At 32.6% G+C, this 12,782-nt stretch overlaps 1 protein-coding gene and 1 pseudogene across 10 annotated transcripts in view; both read left to right on the top strand.

Moving 5' to 3' along the window:
* EHBP1 (EH domain binding protein 1) overlaps positions 1–12,782 on the top strand; it is a 322,192-nt gene that overhangs the window by 170,190 nt on the left and 139,220 nt on the right. The window lies entirely within an intron of this gene.
* LOC111733503 lies at positions 3,627–3,746 on the top strand (annotated as a pseudogene).

Below are 12,782 nucleotides of genomic sequence, written 5' to 3'. Positions count from 1 at the left end.
CTAGCAGCATATTCAAACCACAGGGCAAACACTGTTTTCAACTCTTACACATAAAGCCTCCTTCTAGAAACTTCTTTAACTCCATTTCTGTCAATGCAAGACTGTTCAGAATGGTGCCTGTAGGCCATTCATGCTAAAAAACAATAAGCACACGATCAGACTATTAATTTCCTCATATGTAAATTCAAAATGTCTTAGACATTCCAAGGAAAATAATAAATAGAATGAGGATAAAAATTTAATTGAATACAATGATAAATACACAGTTATTTTGTAAAATAAAATGCCAAGCTGCATTCAGTAACAGCTGGGGGACAAAAAGGTAAGCTTAAGTTACTTATAAAAATTTTTACTTACTAGAATATCTTATCAGAATACTCTGTTCCTCAGTAATACTGCATGAATGGGATACTCCTGTATGTACCTGTTGTTCTTGGTTAGTACTTTTTTGTTTGTAAGTAACAGAAACAAGCCATTTGGTTGATTTTTTTTTTCTTAAGTAAAATGGATAACTTGTTAAAAAGACCCAAGGAGATTTCACAGAACCCTAGGCAGAGTATATAGCAGGGCCTCAGGAATCAATCTCAATTGTATTAGCTTCTCTCTCTGGAATGCCTTTAATCTGCCTTTACTTTTTTAATGATAATTTAGTCAAGCTTATTTTCTCCCTATACAATAGTTTATGTTTTAGAATTTCATATCTCTCCCATACAAAGCTACCCTTCTTTCAGTGTGGTTGACTTTAGCTAAAAGTTAAGAACAAATTACATTAAATCAACTACTTTTTCTTAATATGTATGTGGAGCCTCCAAGAATTATTTTTAAAGATCTTATTAATCATATGAGTCTCTGGTATGAAATTTGAATTGGAATTAGGATTATCTGTGGGCTATAGGAAGCTCCAAATGACAATTTAACTTAAAAAAATTTATATCTTTGAAAATGTTAAAACTCCAGTGCTGACACAGTAGCCTCACATAGTCAGGGACCCAGTCTCCTATTTTGCTGATCAACCATCCTTAGCATAGACTTCTACCCTGTGGCTCGAGAAGGCTGCTTGAGCCACAGCCAACCCTGTGCCAGTTGACAAGAAGAAAGGACAGACAAAAAACAAACAAACAAACAAACAAACAAACAAACAAACCCAGCCACACTTACCTCTAAAGAAAGGCTAGAAAATGAATCTTTATTCTGGGCAATTTTATTACACTGCTAAAAATCAAGAGTTCTTTACTAAGAAAGAAGAGTAGAATTGATATTGGGGAATAGTTAGCAGGCTGTGCCATAGATTTTTATTTATGTGAATTCTATAGTGGCAATGCAAATGAGCCCAAATCTTGGTGTGAGGTTCTCTCTTCTATGAGAAAACCTGAATAATAACTACTTGAAACAGTCATTTTAAAGTGACATTTGAAAACCAGTCATGTAAACCTTAAAGGAAAATCATCAGAATATTTTACAATTGAGCATTAAAAAGTCTAGAAACAGTATAACAGAATGCAACAACGAAAAACCCATGCATACAACAAAAACTTACCAGAAGTTGAATAGTATTTTCTGCAAAATCAGCACACTACATTTATATAATGTCTGAAAGAATTACTGGTGAAGATATTGAGAAACATTCCTTTCTTTTTTTGGCACTTGCATTATAAATTCTAAAGTATATTTGGACATATGTACTACAGGGCCTGGACTACGGTGAGGCAAGAGAGGTTCCTTGAGCACAAAATTTAAGGAGGCAGGCACTTCCTCTCAGTTTGGTGCAAATGCAGACTCTATATCTGCCCCACCCTAAGAGTGAATTCCTCCTTCAATTTTGTACTCTAGGCACTCCCTTGCCTCACGCTAGTCCCAGCCCTAGTGCACCGATGGGGCAAATCTGACAGAAAAATGTGCAGTAGCAGTAAAGGTCTTTGCAAACTGAAAGAATCAACAACCATAGCATTGAGAACATCTTTAAAAGTTAGCCCCTTGATTTTTATAACTGTATTCAGTAGGAGAGCTAAAGATGCTAAATTTTTGTTTAAAAAAACAACAACAATGATTAGAATGCTTGCTTTTGAAACAAATTTTGCAAAATAATTAAGTGTAATTTTTAATTTTCAAAGGTTGCTCTTTTGTATCAATATATTCTTGAATAACTGAGTTAAGGTAGTTTAACAGTTTTCCAGCTGAGGAGTGAATTGCTACATTTCCTTATGGATATAAAAGTGCCCTCACATAGGAAAAGAACCTAAGGTAAATAAATTATCTGTTCACTTTAATGATAAAGAATAACTTGCAAGTTTGGCTTATTTGCTAAATGCTTTACAAAGGCTAAGCAATTAGTAACAAATGAGTGTTATTGATGTATATTGGCAGGATCACATTAGGGTACATTATTGATGATAAATGTGAAGGAAGCTTACCTTTTACTGCATGGAGAAGAGGAATGAAACTAGAGTATTTGAACAAATTTGTACAAACTAAGACAGAACCTTCTCAACTCCCAGTACTAGGTAAACTTCTATAATAAGAAACAAACAAAAACCAAAAAATTTAAAAAACCCTCAACCAAGTGCACAGCAAGGCCAGAACTAGGGTATAAAGCAAGAGAGGCAACTAAGGTGCAAAATTTAAGGAACCACCTACTCTTGCAGTGATGCTTGTACAAACTTGGCACTTGTTTAAACTCAAGCATGAGTGTCTCTTTAGTTTTGACAATAGGTACCCCATTCTTAAGAAGACACTCATTCTCAGTGTCATGCACGAATTTGAAAATGAGTGCCTCATTAAAATTTGTGCAGAAAATTGGTCAATAAAAGGGAAACAATCTTAGCTATCAGAGCAAATGACCTAAAAAACGAACTTACCACAAAAACCAAAGTTATTTTTTATAAAACTCGTAATTAACATTTTAATGTGATTTGACTAGACATTCCATTGATAAATGAAACACAAGAAATTAGTCAGAGAAATACCATATGATTTCGCTTATATGTGGAATCTAAAAAACAAAACAAATGAACAAACAAAACAGATACAAACTCATAGATACAGAGAATAAACTGATGGTTGCCAGATGGAGAGGGGTTGGGAGATGAGTGAAAAAGGTGAAGGGATAAAGAAGTACAAGTTGCCAGTTATAAAAATAGTCATGGGATGTAAAGTACAGCATAAGAAATACAGTCATGATATTGTAATAGCTATGTATGATGTCAGACGGGTACTAGACTTATGGGGTGATCACTTCATAAATTATATAGATGTCTAACCACTATGTTATATACCTGAAACTATTATAATATTACCTGTCGACTGTAATTGAAAAACATTTTTATTACAAAATAAAATAAATGAGCAAGTAGTCATCAAAAATAATGTTAATCATGAGTCAAAATGTTAATCATGAGTAAATCTAGATAAAGAATTTGTGGTCTTTCATTGTACTATATTTGCAAATTTTCTGAAAGTTTGATTTCCTAAAAGATGATAAAAAATAATTTGAAAATAGGAAAGAGCTCTTAGATATGAAAAAATATATTTTTCAAATTTGAAAATTATAAACACTTGATAGAATATTGCAGAACATCAGATTAATGAATTAGACAAACATGAAAATTTCTCTTTAGAATTAAAGGTGAGTCTACGGCCATGCTACCTTAAACAAGCCTGAATCCTGTCTGATCTTGGAAGCTAAGCAGGGTCAGGCCTGGTTAGTACTTGGATGGGAGACCACCTAGGAAGACCAGGTGCTGTAGGCATAAAAAATAAAAAATAAGGGATTGTAAGCTGACAAGGTCCTTGCAATCTGTGAGGTCAACCAAGGGTTGCCTTGCCAAAAAAAAAAAAAAAAAAATTCAAGGTAAAAACTGAAGAGACTAAAATAATGAGAAGAAAAATAAGAAAGAGTAGAGTTAGGAAATTCATTATATTTATAATGGGGGTTATAGAGGTGAGAACAGTTGAGGAAAATAATTTATCAAGGAAAAAGAAGAGAATTTACATGAGCTGAAGAAAGACTTGAGTCTTTAGATTAAAAGGGCTCATGAGTACCAGGCAAGATGAATGGAATGAGATCCAAATCTAGACATATCATAATAGTACTTTTGATTTTGCAAGGGCTTGTTACCTACAAAGGAAAGATTTTACCATCAGATGCTTTTGTAACATTAAATACTGGAGACAATGAGACATGTTTATATAATTAAAAAGAATAAATACCTACAAAGATCGAGAAACATCAGATGAATAAAAAATTATGAACTTATAATGATAATACCCAAATAGTTGACTTCAGAAGTTACTAGGGCACCCATTATTATATAAATTGATAAATAAAGGAAAAGAGACAAGAATTTATATCCTGACTTTCCTTAATGAATTGTATTCCAAGATAATTTAATAGCTGATGAGGGAAAGTTCTTCCCCATAGAATTCTAGCTATGAGATGCAGAAGGAATGATATCATTAGAAAACTCACCATTTTATAATCTCTAATGAAATAATGGGCAAGCAACAATCAACATTAATGCCAAAACCATTAGAGGAAAGGTTTTATAATAGATGAATGGATCAGGCTGGTAGTACTCAACTGTAGTGATAAATACTCAACCGTAGTGATAAATCATAATAATATTAAGAGTTAAGACAGCCACTCATTTTGTGCCACCTATATATTGCAATAGAAAGTATATGGAACTATCTATAAAGTATTCTTGCCAAAGAATCAAACTGAGATCTAGTGAAGCCACTGGTTATAATAACTACCAGTTTACAAGAAATACTTGAGAGTAGAGGAATATGTGAAATGACACCATAAAGATGCAATCAACTAAAACAGAGTGTGGGAAGTCATCCAAGACAAATGACCCAATTCATTTAATAAATGAATAGCTTGGCAAAAGTGGAGGAGGGGTGGAGAAATTACATATTTTAACTATATTTATCTTTTTGAGATATATACTAGATTATTTACTGTTAAAAATTATAGGATTGCGGCATTTCTTTTAAATACTCTAAAAGAACAATAAATGTGTGAGGGTGGTTATTTGGAGGGAATGATGAAACAGAATTAGAAAAAATGTTGATAACTTTTGAAGCTGAGTGGTGGTTACATGGGTGCAACAATATATTTGTTCTAATGAAATTTTCCATTATAAAAATTTAAAAAACAAAAGTGACTTGAAGGCTTGGGGAAGATGTAATTACAAAAAGATGCTGAGACAAAAAAGAAAGTATAATGCAGAGATTATATTTGAAGAGATCATGTCTGAGAACTTTTCAAAACTGATAAAAGTTATGGTCTGCTAATTCAAGAAGCCTGGCAAATCTCAATCAGGATAAAAGAACTCTAAACCCAGACACTTCATAGTGAAACTTCAGTAGATGACTAATCGATTGATAGATAGGCAGGCAGATAGATAGATAGATAGATAGATAGATAGATAGATAGATAGATAGATAGATAGATAGATAGATAAATAGATAGATAGGAGATATTTTAAAAAAGCTCAAAGGTGGGAAAAAACTAAAATACCTTGAAAGGAAATTGATGATTTATCAACAGCATCAATAGAAGCCAGAGACAATTAGATGTTATCTTCCACATAATGAAGGAAAATAACTACCAGCCTAGAATTGTATGTCCAGTGAAAACATCTTTCAAGAATGAGGACCAAAATAAAGATATTTCTACACAACTAAATTTGTTAGCAGCAGATCCTCACTAAAGAGAATTCTAAAATATGTAATTTAGGCAGAAGGAAAATATTCATTAGAAGGTCAGGAATTTAAGAAAGAACATCACAGAATGACAAATATGTGGATAAATTTACACACAAATTAACAATATAAAACAATAATATCTCCTGCAGGGCTGAAATAAAAGATACAATTAAAATATGTAACAACCATAATATATAAGCTGGGAATGAGGGTGAGTATGCTAATGTATTCTAAGATCTTTATATTATTAAGAAGAAGGGTAAAGATGTTGATTGATTGCTCTTAAGTCATTGATTAGTTAAGTAAGCATGTTGTAATTTTTAAGGCAACTACTAAAAGAATAAAAACATGATGTAAAACTTTCAAACTAGAAGAGAGAATAGAAGAAAGATTTTAGAAATAATAATTTAATAAAAGGAGATAAATTCAAAAAAGGAGAGAAAAATAAACACAAAGTGGCTGGAACAAAAAGAAAACTTGAAATAATTTTATAGATTTGAACTCAAATTATTATTAATTATATTAAATCAAAATGGGCTAAATGCGTTACTAGATATAAAGCTGATCATCTCACTCATCATGGTAGAAGGTTTAGTTCACCAAGAAGATACAAGTTTTGAATTTGCATCCACCTAATAACATATTCTCAAGATATACGAAAACTTACTTTGAAAGAACCACAAGGAGAAACCGATAATCCATATTATAGTGAGCGATTATAGCACATCTCTCTAGATAATTGATGGAATAAGCAGACTTAAAAAATCAGTAAGATTTAAAGACTCAATGAGCAATTTTGACCTCATAAAATACTGTATTATGCAACTGTAGAATTCATTTCTTTACAAAAGTGGCTATATCTCAGACTCTAAAGTAAGTTTTCAGTAAATTTCAGAAGGTTAAAATTTTGATTTTTTGCCCATTGTACAATTAATTTAGAAATCAATAACAAAAGAATAACTAGAACAAACCCATATACTTGAAAATTTGTATATACTTTCAAGTAACCTATAGGTCAAAGAAGAAATTATAAATAGTAAATAAACTATAATCCAATGAAAACTTTGTTTTACTACTGTGTTGGTGAGGAAGATGTTTACAATCAAGTTGAACTCCTGTAATCATTTCAATGAAGGTTTTATGTTTCCTTAAACTTCTTGCTTGGCACTATTTTTAATATAAGTCCCAACTTGAAAGGCTTGAAAAACAAGCCTGACATGTTCGAACTTGGAGAAGAGTCTCAAAAACAATCACAGTACAATTGAATTAGTGGAGCAAATAGATACCATAAAATGGCTTAATATTCTTTTTACTGTTTCCATGGCATTAAAGCAAGAGATTTAAACATATTTTAAATAGTAACAGATATTCTTTAACTGCTTTTATCCAGTAGGCCAAACTACTGTATGACATGTAAACTCTTTAATACTTGGATTAAGAGTTGTGATCTAAAGATTAATATGTACACTATATATTGGCACCATTTAGTACCATTATCATTAAGGGTGTGTGAGCATTTTCTTTGCAAACCTGCATGTAGTTAGATCATTTTATTAGGTCTTAAGTTTATAACTCAGAAATCTTTTTGTCCTTTAAAAAAAAAAAAACTTCTAATAGCATTCAGCGTAGTGCTGCAGAAAGACTTTTAAAGCTAGATCAAACCCTTTCAATAATGAGACACAAAGCCAATAATTGAAAATACATCATGAATAAATTAATAATTCTTTGGGAATGGAAACTTTGTAGTATTTTATTATAAAGTACTGTATTACTTTACAATAAAATATATTTATGTTCTAGAACTAAATTCCAAAGTTCATACCCAGAATGCCTTGTGAAGTTTAAAAGATAATTGTGTGACTACATCTTAATTTCTAATTCTTTGGTATAAAAATTTGATGTAATAATTTGTATAAATATCCTAAAGCTATTTCTTTACCACCACCACCACCACCACCACCACCATTAGATGTATTGCAGTGGAAACTCTTTAGTGTTTCTCTTTTAATTACCTAAGTTTATCTCTTTGGAAAACTTAGGTTTTAATGTAGCTAGGCTTTATTTATAAGAACCATCCATCTTTAACTTCTTATAGTAAAACCTGATAAGTATGCAAAATAGAAAAGGCTACTCTAATTGAGTGACTAGTGTAAGTAACAGTTTATTTTCATTTTTAATAGAACAACAGTTTGTTCTTTCATGTATTCACCATAACTTGCATTATTCAAGTGTAGGTTCTCATCTGGCTTGGCTCTAATGAGTCAAATATACAAGTAATGTGCACTTAAGATTTTCACACAATGTTAAAACATTTGTTTAATTACATACTGTTCCTCTTATACGTATTTCTTTTTTTATTTGAACTTTTTTATTAGTTTCAAGTATACCGTACATTGGTTAGACATTTATATAGTTTATACATGATCCCCCTGATTACTCCCCTTATATATATTCCTTTAAATGTTGTTAATATTTTAATTTACTTAGTAAAACCTTATACAGATGTTATTCTCATTTTAGCCCATACTATTCTCACAAATTTAAAATTGACAAAAACAATATTTTTAACATAGATATTATTTTACTGGTTTGCTTTTTTTTTTTTAACCCAGAAAAAAAGTGTTTTTCCTAAAGAGCACCTCTAATTTTTTTGGAAAGAAAAAATTACTTCAAAATATTTACTTACTACAAATTAACATACCGTGTCCCAAACATTACCATTTAATTCCATACTGATATTTGAATGAAGAGGCTTTAGAGTATATATATATAGAGTAAATATTAACTCAAACATATGTGTACTTTATAATTTCCATGAGCAGTAATCATAATTTTGATAACAGCAATAAAAAAGACATTCAAGGAAATTTCTAGAAGATACTTGTCAATAAAAGTATTATGTTTATATGACTGTGAAGTCAAGCATTTATTCACTCTGAGGGAAGCATTGAAAGTAGTTTTAATTCTTAGTTTCCTAATACCTCAAAAAGAAGGAAAGCTAAATGAAAAGTATATAGTTTGCCAATTTTTTGGAGCACACATGGTATGTCATTCAAAATAAAAATGTACCATGATTAAATTCTCTTTATCATATTAAAACATCATTAGTTACCTGAATATTTTCATTATAAGAAATACTCACATGTGTACATTTGTGTAATGTTTTTACACAAATGCTAAAGTGCTGTAAAATAGACTCTGAAAATTTCTCAAGAGTTAACCTCTTTTGAGTCTGGATTAGAGACACCAGTCGTGGAATACTATAGCAAGTAGTTCATTAGTAAGTACTCATGGCTACTCATAACATGGTCTGAACTTGAAGTAAAAATTAATTATTTATCTTACTAAAATGAGATTACTTACCTTAAAATTTGCCAAGACAAGGGGTAGAATAATGTCAATAAATATTTGTTAATGATAATTTTAGTTGATTTTGCTTAAGTGAGAAATCAATTAAAATGGATGAAATATAAAAGATGCATGACTATATTCTTTTTCTAAAAAAGAAGTGTTCTATGGGAATAGCTGTCAAAGTTTTTTGGAGGGAGAGGCAGGGATTTGGGGGGAGGTGGTGTCCACTACACACTTAAGACATCTCAGAAGATTTCTGGAGACCTGCCTGCCCTCATGTGCTACTTCATGCATTCATTATTTATGTAGCCCTTACTTAGTGCAAAGATTTGTACAATGAACTAAGTGGAAAGACTAAGACCAAGTCTTTGTCTTCAACAGTCTCACAACCTACCCAATATAGCAGGCACATGAAAAATATGATCAGTATTAGTAGGGCTATAATAGAAATAGGTTAGAGTACTATAAGAGTGTGACTTACACCTTGCCACCTCTTCTCCAAGCACTCCTTATTAGAGATTAGGAACAGAGAAGACTCTGTGTGTGTGTGTGTGTGTGTGTGTGTGTGTGTGTGTGTGTGTGTGTGTGTGTGTGTGTGTGTGTGTGTAGAGGGGAATAGACTAGTATAGTGGTGGCGATGGGGGCAGCAGAGATCGCAATTTATCTGAGCAGTTGAAGGACAGTTAGAGTTTGCTAAGTGAGCAAAGAAAGAGAAGAAGGGCATTTCAAAAGGAACAGATGAGCAGAAGCAGTGAAGTATGAAAGTACTAGTGTGATTATAAGTGGTATAGGTGAGTGGGATACTTGGACATAAAAATGGAATCAGGTTGTGAATATTTTTTGTGTATGATTATTGGAATTTTTTATTAATTGTGTAGACAGTAGTAATCAGCAATCTATTGAAGCCAGGTCCTACATGGCACTTCTAAAAGGCTGCAATAGTTTATACACCCAGCTACATGGGCGACTCTCAAATGCATTATGCTAAGTGAAAGAAGCCAGACGCAAAAGACTATATTCTATATGATTTCACTTATGTGGCATTTTAGAAAAGGAAAAATTATAGGGACAGAAATGCACCAGTGGTTATCAGGGGTGAGAGGATACATAGGAATTTTGGTAGGGGTAATGGGAATGGTGTTATATCTACTTGTGATGGCAGTTACACAACTGTATACATTTGTCAAACTTATAAAACTGTACTGTACAAGGATGAGTTTTACAATAACAATCATAATAATAATAGTAATGGCTACAGAAGCAGAGTGAGCCCTGAGCAACCTTCCTATGACAGAATTAATAACATTTCCAGAGCAGCATCTCTTAACATTCCATCTTTATTGCCTTATCCCCACTGCCTTCCCTGTCTTCAGCTTCTGCTGTTTGCTGTGACCTTTAGCATTTTTACTTGAGGCTCCAGTGACCTCCCTTGATAGCTCTTGGCTCCAACTTTGTAAAACAGAACCACTGCTCACACAATTGATTTCCAGGTTCAACCTTGCATGCTCTTGGTTTCTGTTTGGCAAAGGAAATACATGATCAGCTTTCAGTAAAACAAAAACTTTGAAGACAACGTGTGAAGGTTAGAGAGTGAACAACCTGAAGACAGGAATATAGATAGTAAACTTTTACAGTCATCCAGGCCACAAATCATGAGGGTCTGAGCCATTGAGCAATGTAGTGAAGATCAAATGAAAGGATGAATAAAACTGTATAGTTAGGATGATCAAGCCTAAGAATAGAGTCTGAGGAAGAAAAAGGAAGAATAAGAATCAAGGATGATTTAGTAGTTTCTAGATTGGACCACTGGTTGTATTGCTCATTTCACTCATTCAAAAAGTATTGAGTACTGAACTATACACTTAAAAATGGTTAAGCTGGAAATTTAATATTATGTGGAGTTTTTTAAACCACAATTTAAAAATACTTTTATCGAACACTCACAGTGTGCCAGGTATTATGTTAAATATTGGGTATAGCAGACATGGTTTCTGACTTCCAAAGGTACTACAAAGTGAACCCATATACATAAAAATCATGGTAAATGCTTTGGAAGAAAAGAACAGGGTACTATAAGAGAATGACGGTAGACACATTAAAAGATAATAAGGAGACAATAATAGGAAGAGTAGGAGGGGAGAATTCCAGACAGCATATATGAAGTCCCCAAAGCAACAAATAATTTGTCATGTTTGAAGAACTGACAGAAGGCCCATGTAACTGGAATGTAGTAAGCAAGAAAAGTAATGTTTTACAAATTTGGAATAGTAGGTACTGCCCAGGTCATGGAAGATCTTATGGACCATGGTAATGATATTAGCATTTAACCCATGTATGATAGAAAGCCACTGAAGTTAGAGTGTGTGCATGTATGTGTGTGTTTTGAGAGAAGGGCAACATGATTTGTGATCTCACACTCTCCAATATGGTTTGTTTTACCAAATGAACTGTTCTTGCTTTTATCTAAGGACCACCCATCAACATGTATATTAGACCATCCCCCTGATTGACTCAAGAGTTTTGATTCTGATTTTACTCCTCTGCTTCCTGCATCAGTTTCTTACTCTGTACCTGACCTCTTCAGTTAGCTTACAAATTTGCTATAACAGAACCGATCTTAAAAAGAAACAGAACTTTTTAGATGCTGCATATCCCTTCAGCTTCCCGATTTCTCTGCCTTCTGCTGGAAAAGTAGTCTTGTTCGTCATCTCTGTTTTTTTCAATCAACTATAAACAGGCTTTTCTTCCTACTTCTATCTTTTAAAACATCCCTGGTTGAGGTCATCTCTATCTTTCCAAATCCAATGGTCAGTTTTAGTCCATATCTTATTGATCCCTTCAGCAGCCTTTAATGTGACTGATTACTTTTTCCTTTTAAAAGATGTTAGTAAAATTGTTTTAGCCAGATAATATATTAACATGGTTCAAAAATGAAAATAATGTAAAAAGGTACATATTGGGAAGTCTTGCTACCACCCATGCCCTGTTCACCATATTATATATACTTCTTTCTACTCCAGCTCCTAAAGATAACCACTTTTAATAGCTTTTTTGCATATTCTCCCAATGGTTTTCACACAGATATAAGCAAATCAAAATATTTATACTTATTTTTTTACTTTCTTGCCCTAAAGGTGGCATCTTATGAATACTGTTTTGCCCCCTTAGTTTTGTTCTTTGCACTTAACAGTATATCCTGGAACTCTTCTATTTTAGTACATAGAGAGCTTCCTCATTCTGATTTACATCTTTGTTTAGTGTGTGAATATAACAATTTATTTAGCCAGTTGCCCATATATGGTTCGTTTCTAGTCTTTTGTTGTTATGAGCAATGCTGCAATGAATGACATCATACACAGGTAATTTCATATAAATTCGGTAAATTTCCTGAAATGAGTCAAAAGGTAAATGCCTTTGTAATTTTGGCAGTCATTGTCAGAAGGCCTTCCAAAGGGGATTGTACCATTTTGAAATAAAATCTAATCCTATGATTCAAAATACTATGTATACTAGTAATATATTTCAAGTGTGTATCTCTAGCTCCAACTTTTCACTGATCTGTGCCTACTCAACATTTCTCTTTGTGCAAAATCGAACTCTTCATTTTCCTTCCAAACTGGCTATTCTCCCAATTTTCCCCATCTCTCAGTATATAGTGAATACCCAACTGCTCAGGCAGAACACTTAGGAGCTATCTTTAGTCCTTTATTCCCTACACACTA

Source organism: Pteropus vampyrus, unplaced genomic scaffold (assembly GCF_000151845.1).
Source record: "Pteropus vampyrus isolate Shadow unplaced genomic scaffold, Pvam_2.0 Scaffold571, whole genome shotgun sequence".
Lineage (NCBI taxonomy): Eukaryota > Metazoa > Chordata > Mammalia > Chiroptera > Pteropodidae > Pteropus > Pteropus vampyrus.
This window is presented reverse-complemented; position numbering and strand designations above follow the sequence as displayed.